Below are 11,359 nucleotides of genomic sequence, written 5' to 3' on the forward strand. Positions count from 1 at the left end.
CCTAAAGTAGTGTCACCTTTTATGACTTTACTTTATGGTCTTATTATCCACAAAGCTTCTCTTCCTGTATTACGAGGTATGACTTCAAAAGGTTGTATTAATGTTATGCATTTTTCTACAGGAATTTACCTTTCTTTATAGACATCTCTGAAGCTTCATGTTTCCCCCTAAGCTCCGCTTTTCTGACTTGATACATAGAAAGCTGAAACTCTGAGAAATCCAGTTTGTACAACCTCATGGTCCAAAGAGTCTCAGACCTAAATTTTAGAGCTCTTGGCTCCAGGGTGTACCCACACTCCCTACCTTTCATGTGGCAGCAGTACTTTAGTACATCTCCCTGTTTTCTCTCTTTCTCTGAAAGAATAGTTTCCCCTTGAAAACTTTGAAGCTAAAACTTATGCTTCCCATGTTAATATTGCTCATATTAAAAAAAAAAAAAAAACCTCAATTCAATTTTTCTATTTCTAATACTCTATGATTAAAAATGGTATTTTCTTTTATTTTGATATAAATAATGATGGAGGGATGCTTTAAAAATTCCGAGAGCTTGGGACACCTGGGTAGCTCAGTCTGTTAAGTATCTGACTCTTGATCTCAACTCACATCTTGGTCTTGGGGTTGTGGGTTCAAACTCCATGTTGGGTTCCATGGGTGTGGAGCCTATTTAAAAAAATTAAATAAATTTTAAAATTGCCAAGAGCTCAATGAGGTTTGATAAGACCCACAGGAAAGTGAAGAACTAGAATCAAGAACACTTGAGTAAAGCTGAGAGTCACTCGAGTCTGCTCCATCTATCACATGGGGACCAGTTGAGTCTACAACTACCAGTTTGAAGGAGGTAATAAGGAAGCTGGCCAATTCCTGGGACATATGGGAAAATGGAATGTGATATCTTCATGACTTACGGATGTAGGGTCACAGTTCCCTTTCTCTGTGTCATGTGAGAACTCCTAGCTGAATAATTTACTTATAAAATGATCAGACATTGGAGAAACTGTTAGATGATGATAGGGACAAACACAAAACGACTGCATAAAGAAACTCCTCAGCCCAGATCATGTGGGAGCTTCTTGCTATACAACTTATACTTCCATGTATGCAAGTTAAAAGTTATAAAAATCAGCAAATCAGATAAACTGCAAAACTCACACTTCAATAACTATCAATTATAGAACAAAAGAATGAATATTATGAAAAAACAAAAAAGAAAATTTGGGAAAATAGAAAATTTTAAGAAAAGGAAAATATGCACTTTTTTAAAAATTAAAGATTTTATTTATTTGACAGAGAGAGACACAGCAAGAGAGGGAACACAAGCAGGCAGAGTGGGAGAGGGAGAAGCAGGACCCTGGGATCATGACCTGAGCCGAGGGCAGACACTTAATAACTGAGCCACCCAGGTGCCCTGGAAAATATGCACTTTGAACAACCTCATGGATAGTTTCTATAGAAGTTTCTAAAGAGCTAAAAATGGAATTAGGTGATATACCTTGGAAGTCACTCAGAAGAGAGCACAGAGAGGGAAAGGAATGGAAAATATGAAGGAGAAGCTGAGAGATATTAAAGATAACATGAGGTATTTCAATATAATTACACAAAAACAAAATGCAAAGAATGTTAGAGAGACCGTATTTGAAATCGTAGTAGTAGAGAACTTCTCAGAATTGAGAAAAATTCAATTAGTCTTGAGATCAAAGTAGTATTACAATTCTGAAATAGGAAAACAGTTTTACACCCAGATATATTATAATGGAAATGTAAAACTGCAAAGACAGAAAGAATTTTATTTTTATTTTTTCTTAAAGATTTTATTTATTTATTTGACAGAGAGAGACAGCCAGCAAGAGAGGGAACACAAGCAGGGGGAGTGGGAGAGGAAGAAGCAGGCTCATAGCGGAGGAGCCTGATGTGGGGCTCGATCCCATAACGCTGGGATCACACCCTGAGCCGAAGGCAGACGCTTAACGCCTGCGCCACCCAGGCACCCCAGAAAGAATTTTAAAAAGCCTCACAAAGACATCACCTGTGAAATCCCAATAATCAGACTGAAAAAAAAATTATTTGACATAAAAAGATATTCCATAGAACCATAAAATAGGTTCTGGATTATGAAGGAGAATAGTATCTGTTTACAACTCTGTACTCGGCTAAATCATCACTAAGCAGTGAGAGTAAAATGACATTTTCAAACCATAAATATTGAAAAGATACTACTTACAGGCCATTACTGAATCAAACAAAATAAATGACAAAAGCTAGTGATGGATGCATTTTACTAAAAAGGAAATTAAACCCACAAGAAGCTATAGAATGCAAAAAGTAAGGGTAAAAGGACAATGTTAAACATGTTGGTAATACTAAATAAATATTAGCTATAAAAATAATGACATTAATTTAGGAGAGACATTTAAAGCAAAAGAGAATCAAACTCCTAAGCAGGAATGTGGATGATAGAGGTAGGTGTTCAGAGTTCTAGCATGCTAATTTTCTTGTTTTGTTCGGGAAGAAAGTGGAGATATTGATTGACTTAAACCTTACATAGATAAGCATATAGAAAAATTAGAAATAGTCATTGAAAGGATAGATATAGAATATATAAACTTTTAACTAGTGGAAGAATTAGAAAAAGATGGTAGGAGAGAAGTAAACATCATTTACAGTATGCCTCCAGAGGTGAAGCGATATGAAGTACACAGAAGTATATTTATATGAAGTAATGTTGCCCCAAAGTGTTGAATTATGTGCACTTAGTCCTTAGAGATAATTTCCAGTTTACAGGAAATGAGGGATAGAAAAACTAGTTAAATGATGTAACAGTGAAAATGAAGCAAACAGAATGTAAGCCATTCTATGGAAAAACTGACTTGTCTTGAGGGAAGATAGGCATGAAAAGAAAAAAAAAAGAAGAGAGATTACTGTAGATTTAAAAACCATAAAAAATATATGTAATGTGTGAATCTTGTTTTGATCCTCATTTGAATAAACAAATTGTAAAAAACATCAGACAAACAAAAAACCCAACCCCCAAAAAACATTTTAAAGACTATTGGTAAATTTGAGGGTAAACTGGAATCAGATAAGACCAACAAATTAGTGTTAATTTTGTTGTACACCTGAAACTAATATAATGTTGTATGTCAATTATACCTCAATCAAGAAAAAGGAGATATCCACTTCTTAATTTTACCTTTGAACTGGAGTTGTATGAAATTAAACTAAGTGATTTGAGATTTTGAAGTTTTAGGAGAAAATTTATTTTAAATAAATTTATGTGATATCAAAAAAGAGCCAGTTTAATAATTTTTATATCATATAAAATATAATGTGACACAAAAATGCTAATAATGATAGAGATATAATCTAATGATAACAATTGACTGAAGAAGCTATAACCATCATGAATCTGTATGCATTAAACAACATAGCCTCCAAACCTATAAAACAACAGCTGGCAGAATTATGAGAAGAAATTCAAAACTCTGTTGCCCAAAGAAAGGTTGTAATACATGCATTTCTGAAACTTACAAGTCACAGAAAAACATTACGAAGGATATTTAAGATTTTAGTAACAGATTTAACAAACTGCTGACAGAGATATATAATTTCTACCCCCAACCCCCAACATATACATATATATGTATATAGGTTTTAAATACACAAAGTATAATTATAAAAACTGGTTACAAAAGTAAATTTCAATGATACTCTAAGAATCTGTATCATACACACCATGCTTCCTGAACACAAAGTAATAAAATTAGAAACAAATAACAGAAAGAGAGTAGAAATCCATGTGTTTGGACACTAAACTAGTAAATATTCATGTGTTTATAAAATTACAATGGGAAGTTTAAAATATTTAGAATGTAATAAAATAACAAATTACATATCAAAATTTGTGGGATATAGCTAAAGAAATAATTGAAATGATTAACAAAAATTCAAAGCTGAATATTTGAGATACTCATCAATTGATAAAAAACATATAAGTTTTTAGTAAAATAGGTTGTCAAGATTGATTCAAGGGAAATAAAGCCGGATTTATCAAATAACAATGAAAGAGACTGAATTGGAGTATAAATCTCCTTCTTCCACCTTTGTCTAAGGCTTCCAGCTACAGAGGGTGTTATTTCATCAAGCCTTCAAGCATAATCCCCTTCTAATGTAATTGTTTCAGGGGGAAAGCTTTCCAACTAATTTTAAGCTCATATCAGCTTGTTACCAAAACTGGACACACTGTGTAAAAAAAAAGAGAAACTGATTTATACAGAGACTGAAAAACCTTCTAGATATCAGTGAATCATATCTAGCAGTATATAAAACATATCCTAACCATATAAAATTTATACCAAGAATGCAAGATAGTTTAACTGTAGAAAATCTATTAGTGGTACATCAATAATTGAAGGAGAAAAAACAATGATCATCTTCAAAGATGCTGATAAAATTTACAAATATTCATGATTAAAAATTCTTAGCAACTTAGGAAGAACTTCCTTTACTTGAAAAAAGATTTTTAAAAACTTGAACATATGAAAACATTGTAATTAATTCAAACAATTTAGAAGAATTTCCATTAAAATCAAGAACAAAATAAAGATGCATCTATAATTATCACTATTCATTCATCAGTATCCTGGTGGTCTTATCTAATGCAATAGAGTAAGAAAAATAAATTGCCAGTGTAAGTTTTGGAAAGGAAGAGAGAAAACTGTCATATGTGCAGCTGGTAAATTGTTTGGTTAATAAATCTAGCAGGATGTATTGATAATGTGTTGAAACTAATTAAGAAAGTTCAGCAAATTTCCTAGATCCAGAGCAATATTTTAAAATCAGCAGTCTCCCAATACTCCAGGAATAACCAATTCAAAAATATAATGAAATTTAAAATGACCTTAGTCATAATAAGAACACTAGGAATATTTGGGCAAGATCTTTAGCAAGAAAATTATATAATTTATTGAAGGGCATACACAGCCCTGAATATATGGCAAGATATAATATATTCATAAATGAGAAGAATTACTGTTTAGAAATTGTAAAACCTGGGGCACCTGGGTGGCACAGCGGTTAAGCATCTGCCTTCAGCTCAGGGCGTGATTCCGCTGTTATGGGATCGAGCCCCACATCAGGCTCCTCCGCTATGAGCCTGCTTCTTCCTCTCCCACTCCTGCTGCTTGTGTTCCCTCTCTCACTGGCTGTCTCTATCTCTATCAAATAAATAAATAAAATCTTAAAAAAAAAAAGAAATTGTAAAAGCTATTATAAAACTTAAAAGAGGTGTGTGTGTTTGTGTGTGTATAGAATTTGACAAGTAGTTCTCATCATTCATATGGATGAGTCAAAGTCCAAGAATAATGTACATAATTTTAAAGACAAAAAGGAGAGATATCTTGATGTACCAATTATCAAAGTTTTATTTTTATTTTATTAAGTATTTTAATTACAGTATAGTTAACATACAGTGTTATACTAGGTTCAGTTGTACAACATAGTGATTGAACAATTCTATACACTACTCTGTGCTCATAATGATACAGATGCTCTTTAATCCCCATTCCCTATTGCACCCATACCCCTACCCACCTCCCCTCTGGTAACCATCAGTTTTTTCTCTATATTTAAGAGTCTGTTTCTTACTTTCTCTCCTTTTCTCTTTGCTCCATTGTTTTGTTTTTTAAATTCCACATATGAGTAAAATCATATGGTTTTTGTCTTTCTCGGACTGACTTATTTTGCTTAGCATTATACTCTCTAGCTCCATCCATGTTGCAAATTCACCCATTCTTTATTACAGGTGAATAATATTCCACATCTTTATATCCATTCATCTATTGATGAACACTGAGGCTGCTTCCATAATTTGGCTGTTGCAAATAATGCTGCAATAAACACAGGGGTGCATGGATCCCTTTGATTTAGTGTTTTTGCATTTTTTGGGTAAATATCCAGTAGCGTGAATACTGAATTGTAGGATAGTTCTATTTTTAACTTTTTGAGGAGCCTCTGTCGTTATGTTTTCCACAGTGGCTGCAGCAGTTTGCATTCCCGCAAACAGTGTACAAGTGGTCCTTTTTCTCCACATCCTTGCCAATACTTGTTTTTTTATTTTAGCCATTCTGACAGGTGGGGTGTGGTATCTCATTGTGGTTTTGAGTCGCATTTCCCTGTTGATGAGTGATGTTGAACATCTTTTCATGTGTCTCTTGGCCATCTGTTATGTCTTCTTTGGAGAAATGTCCATTCATGTTTTCTGCCCAATTTTTTTTTATTGGATTATTTGTTTTTTTGGGTGTTGAGTTGTAGAAGTTCTTTATATAGTTTGGATACTAACCCTTTATAAGATGTATCATTTGTGAATATCTTCTCCCATTCAGTAGGTTGCCTTTTGGTTGTGTTGATTGCTTCCTTTGCTATTCAGAAGACTTTTATTTTGATGTAGTCCTAATAGCTTATTTTTGCTTTTATTTCCCTTGCCTCAGGAGACATATTTAGAAAAATCTTGCTACAGCAGATGTCAGAGAAATTACTGCCTGTGGTCTCTTCTAGAATTTTTATGGTTTCAGGTCTCACATTTAGGTCTTTAATCCATTTTGAACTTATTTTTGTGTGTGGTGAAAGAAAGTGGTCCAGTTTCATTCTTTTGTCTGTTGCTGTCTTGTTTTCCCAATTCCGTTTGTTGAAGAGAGTGTCTTTTTCCCATTGTATATTCATTCCTCCTTTGTTGACGATTAATTGACCATATAGTTGTGGGTTCATTTCTAGGTTTTCTATTTTGTTCTGTTGATCTATATATCTATTTTTGTGCTGTTACCATACTGTTTTCATTAGTATAGTTTTTAAATATAACTTGAAGTCTAGAATTGTAATACCTCCATTTTTTGTTTTGTTTTGTTTTGTTTTTAATTTTCAAGGTTGCTTCAGCTGTTCGGGTTTTTCTGTGGTTCCACAGAAATTTAGGATTGTTGTCCTAGCTCTGGAAAAATGCTGTTGGTATTTTGGTAGGGATTACAATGAATGTGTAAATGTCTTTGGGTAGTATAGACATTTTACCAATATTTATTCTTTTAATCCATGAGCATAGAATGTTTTCCCATTTCTTTCTGTTCAATTTCTTTCATCAATGTTTTATAGTTTTCAGAGGTTTTAACCTCTTTGGTTAAGTTTATTCTTAGATATTTATATTTTTGGTGCAGTTGTAAATGTGATTGTTTTCTTAATTTCACTTCCTGCTGCTTCACTATTAGTGTGTAGAAATGGAACAGATTTCTGTACATTGCCAAATATCAAAGTTTTTAAAAAGATGTAATTAAGACAATGTGGTATTGGTGAAATGTTATGGAAATTGATCAAAGAAACAAGATAGAGAAGACAGATATACATCTATGCATATGTGGGAACTTTGTAGTAAGAGAGAAGCCATTGCACATCATTGCCAAAAATTGACATGTACTGAAAGTTGCATGAATAAAAAGATTGCTAAATAGGAAAAATAAAACTTTTGGGATAAAAGGAGAATACTGTTATAAGTATAGTACTGGGAATGGTATTTTAACCAGAACTTTAAAAGGCAGAATTCAGAAGGAAAATATTGATGCATTTGACTAGATTGAAACTTTAACAGTATGTATGACAAAAGATAACATAAACAATTTAAAAGCAAAACTAGACTAGCATATATATATGAAGAACATATATATCTGAGAGAGGAAACAGTTCCAGAATGTGTAAAGAACTCTAAGAATAAGAAAAAAAAACTGCTGAAAGATGTGAATCTTACAGATAAATTTCAAAAACCTGGCTTTGATTGAAAAGAGCAAGGTACAGAATGGCAACTTGTAATGTTAATTATATAAAATTAAAATAATCCCCCCCAACTTATAAATCATTCATGATTCACATATAAATTGAAAGCATAAACACAAGGACTTGATAGCCACTCGTCTACTTCAGAAGAGCAGTGTTGTGGAGGAAAGGAGCTAGGAAAATAAATCTAGGTAGAGTCACAGGGCATAATTTAGCTGAATTCATAAATTTTAACCTGGAAAAGATAAAAGATTTGAAGCAAAAAAAAATGAAAGTTGAAAACTGGCACTGCTTCTGAATTAATAAAATGTTAATATATCGGCTATGTTTGAAAAGTAATAATACAAAGGCAACTTTGAAATCTTTGATTCTGAAATTTGATCTGAAGCCGCATCTCAAAACCAACCAGGCGACTTGTAACCTACAGGGCACGTGTTGCTTATTTCTCTTGGCTCAGATCTCTACCTCTGAGAAGTATGTCTGAACTTTTCTTTGTTGGGGCTAAACCAGCCTGTATCGTTCTCATGAAACCAGGGCAAAGGTGGGAATGCCTCTTATTAGTAGTTATGAGTGTGTGAAGCCAGAGAATCTGTATCAATAGTATTAGAAGACAAGTGTATGAATGGCATTGTGGAAGTGGACAAAACACAGTCCGTGCACCTGTGTACTACAGCATTCTATGAGAGTGGTGTAGGGTCAAAGTTGAAAAAGAATGTGCAAACCTATTATACACTGAAAAAGAAAAGCCTGGGATGGGTATAGAGAGCCAAAGAAGTTCTCCAGTAGCTAGAAGCAAGAGCTGGAGGTGGGAGTTTGAGATGGAGATCCCAAATAGTACTGGATTTCAGCTCTGTCTCCATCTGGTGGTATGGTGCATGGGACTGGATCCATTTACAGGGTCTGGGGTAGAATGAATACCTCTTCTTCCTGGCCCTCTATCCTGTGAGGTGGGATCAAGGCTGAAATTTTTCCAAGTTTGCTTAGTTACAGGATTTCAAGGATTTAAACCATTCTAGCATGTTCTGGAAGCAGAAGGCAGGTTTCCTTTCTGGTCCTTCCAGCTGACATCCTCTCTGGAACTAGTGATGATGTTTGTGAGACTCTAGTATTTCTTTCATGACTTTCTCAGAGGTATCATCTAACATGGATAGGGCCAAATGCTGGTCTGAGGGGTAGAAACTTTTGTTGGGTAGGGGCAGGTGCAACAAGATTTGGTGAAAGATTAAAGTGGAACAAGTGAAGTTGTCATTTGAATTGAAAAGCTCTGGGTTTGCCCACTTAAGCTACCTGAAACAGCTACAGCCCAGGAAGTGGTGTGATTGTTTCATTTGGATGTGAACTCTTAGCCCTGGTTGCCGGATCCCTTAAACTATCATGGCACTGCCTACAGGGCAGTGTTCCGGTTGCCGCCAGTTTTTTGGTGTGGTCCTTTTTGGGGTGTACAGCCAGATATACATTTTTTTGTTAGGAATGATTTTATTTTGCTTGGTTATGATGGAAGAGACTTGACCAGGATAGTTGTTGGGTTGTGATGGGGAAGGTCTGCCTTGAGGATACCCTTTATCTTTCATTCTCATTCTCAGGAGAAGTGTTGGGTGGGATCAGTCACTGAAGAGGTGCATGCAGAGTTGCTGACTTCCGCTCCAACTCCCCACTCTGGGCAGGCCTAGAACTCTAGGGTGGTGGAAATGTAGGAAGAACAATCCTAGCCCTGGCTCCAGGAACTGACTGAATGAGTACCTGCCCTTTCTAGATCTTGCTCTTGATTTTAAGGATTTTCTGCTAAGCATTGAGCCTGGAAGAGAACTAGTGAAACATTGAGAGTGTATCACTATGTGACCTATTGCTTGACCTTGACACTGATCAGACTCAGCAGGAACAAGGGGTACGCAGAACCTGGAACCTCTTCCTACGCCCCAGGAGCAAGGGAACCTTTCTATATTTAGGTCAGGATCTTTCTTCACTTTGACATCATTCTTGGTCTGGTAACAGAAGCTCCTCCCAGACTTTCCTCCAAAAGGCAGCTAACTGTGTGGGCCTGCCTCTAAAAACTCTCTATTTGTATGTTGTTCTATTACAATGTCATTCCCATAAGGTTAGTATCCTATTGTTATGACGACCGGAAATGGAATATACCTAGAGCTCTTTAGGTTTATCAGGTCATCGTATTGTCATTAAAGTGATGCCCCCTTCTTCCTCCATTTTGTCTCTTCCACCATCGGGTCTGGCTCACTTAAACAATCTCTTCTATATTTAGTAATTTAATGCCTATTTCTTTTAGCTAGACTTATTCCCTTTCCCAGATTCTCTTTCAGATCAAAATTCCACCCTTACAACATCTACCCACCTTTTATAAGTGTTTTCCTAAATTTTACTGTATGAAAAAGATCCTATTTGTAATTTCCTCCCCCATCTGTTTCTCTTGTTTCGTTTTTCTTTTGTATTACTTAGCAGCTTGGATACGTTACTATCAGGAATAGCTGCATCCCCTATTAGTAAAACTCCCCACACTAAACGGTGTAAACTTGCAGCCCATCATCCTTTCTTTCCAGGTAATCTTTTAACCAGGCCCAGGTGTTGAATTCAGAAATAACATTGTCCCACTGCCAGAGAGAGCTGTGACCTATTTCCTCACCCCATTGTTCCAAGGGTTGCCACGTTACCGTGGTCCTTTGTGATTCACTGGCTCCTCTAATTATAACTTTATGCTATTCTTATTATAGGCATCAGAGCTCAGGGTAGTTCTCCATCTGCCACATCCTGGGTATTTCTTCCATTAGGGACCACTTCTGTGGAAACACAGATGTGGGGACACACAGATTCCAGGGAGGCCTGTTCTCTACAGCCCTGTTTAGACCAAGAGAATTTCATGTGCAGTTTTCAAATGTGTCCTTCCTGGGGTAATTTAAGACCTGTCATTCAAAATCGTTATTCTAATTTTTAAAATATTATGATTTTTTCCAACAGGAGGACTTCTTTCCCTCTCCAGTGTAAGTCACGTTGCAACACATTCCTGGTTGTTGGTCTCATAACCAGATTGTATGTTATCGCACTGGATTTCTTGCCATTTCTCTATAATTCTGGGTTTGATTCCAGACAACTCATCGTGTGCTGTTTATGAACATGACCCCAAAGCCCTACAGACATCAGTCCCTAATGGCTCTCTCACAGCTTCGCAGACCACGTAGCCAGAGTACGATTTACTTCAACACTCAGGGGCAGCTGGGGCTGTCATGGTTCACTTACAGAAAACACAACAAAAGCCAAACACAGTGCCCGCTCTGAGATTCTCTTTACCCTGGACGTCACCACCATGGGCAGAGGCAACAGATTTCAATTGTAATTGCTCATCAGAATCAAAGTTCTGCCAAAACCAGAGGAGAAGTTAATAGATTAAAAAAAAAAAATCTAATCTTGAATACATTTTTGATATAAGGTGAAATTCCCCTTTAACCTCCATCCCCAATCCTAGTGCCTCAGTAGCTCCCCAGTTTTGGTCATCAATTTTTTTACTTTTTTCCTGTATATTTCCAGACCTTTGTCTATACATTTT

The sequence above is a fragment of the Ailuropoda melanoleuca genome, chromosome 6, assembly GCF_002007445.2.
Source record: "Ailuropoda melanoleuca isolate Jingjing chromosome 6, ASM200744v2, whole genome shotgun sequence".
NCBI classification, from domain to species: Eukaryota; Metazoa; Chordata; class Mammalia; order Carnivora; family Ursidae; genus Ailuropoda; species Ailuropoda melanoleuca.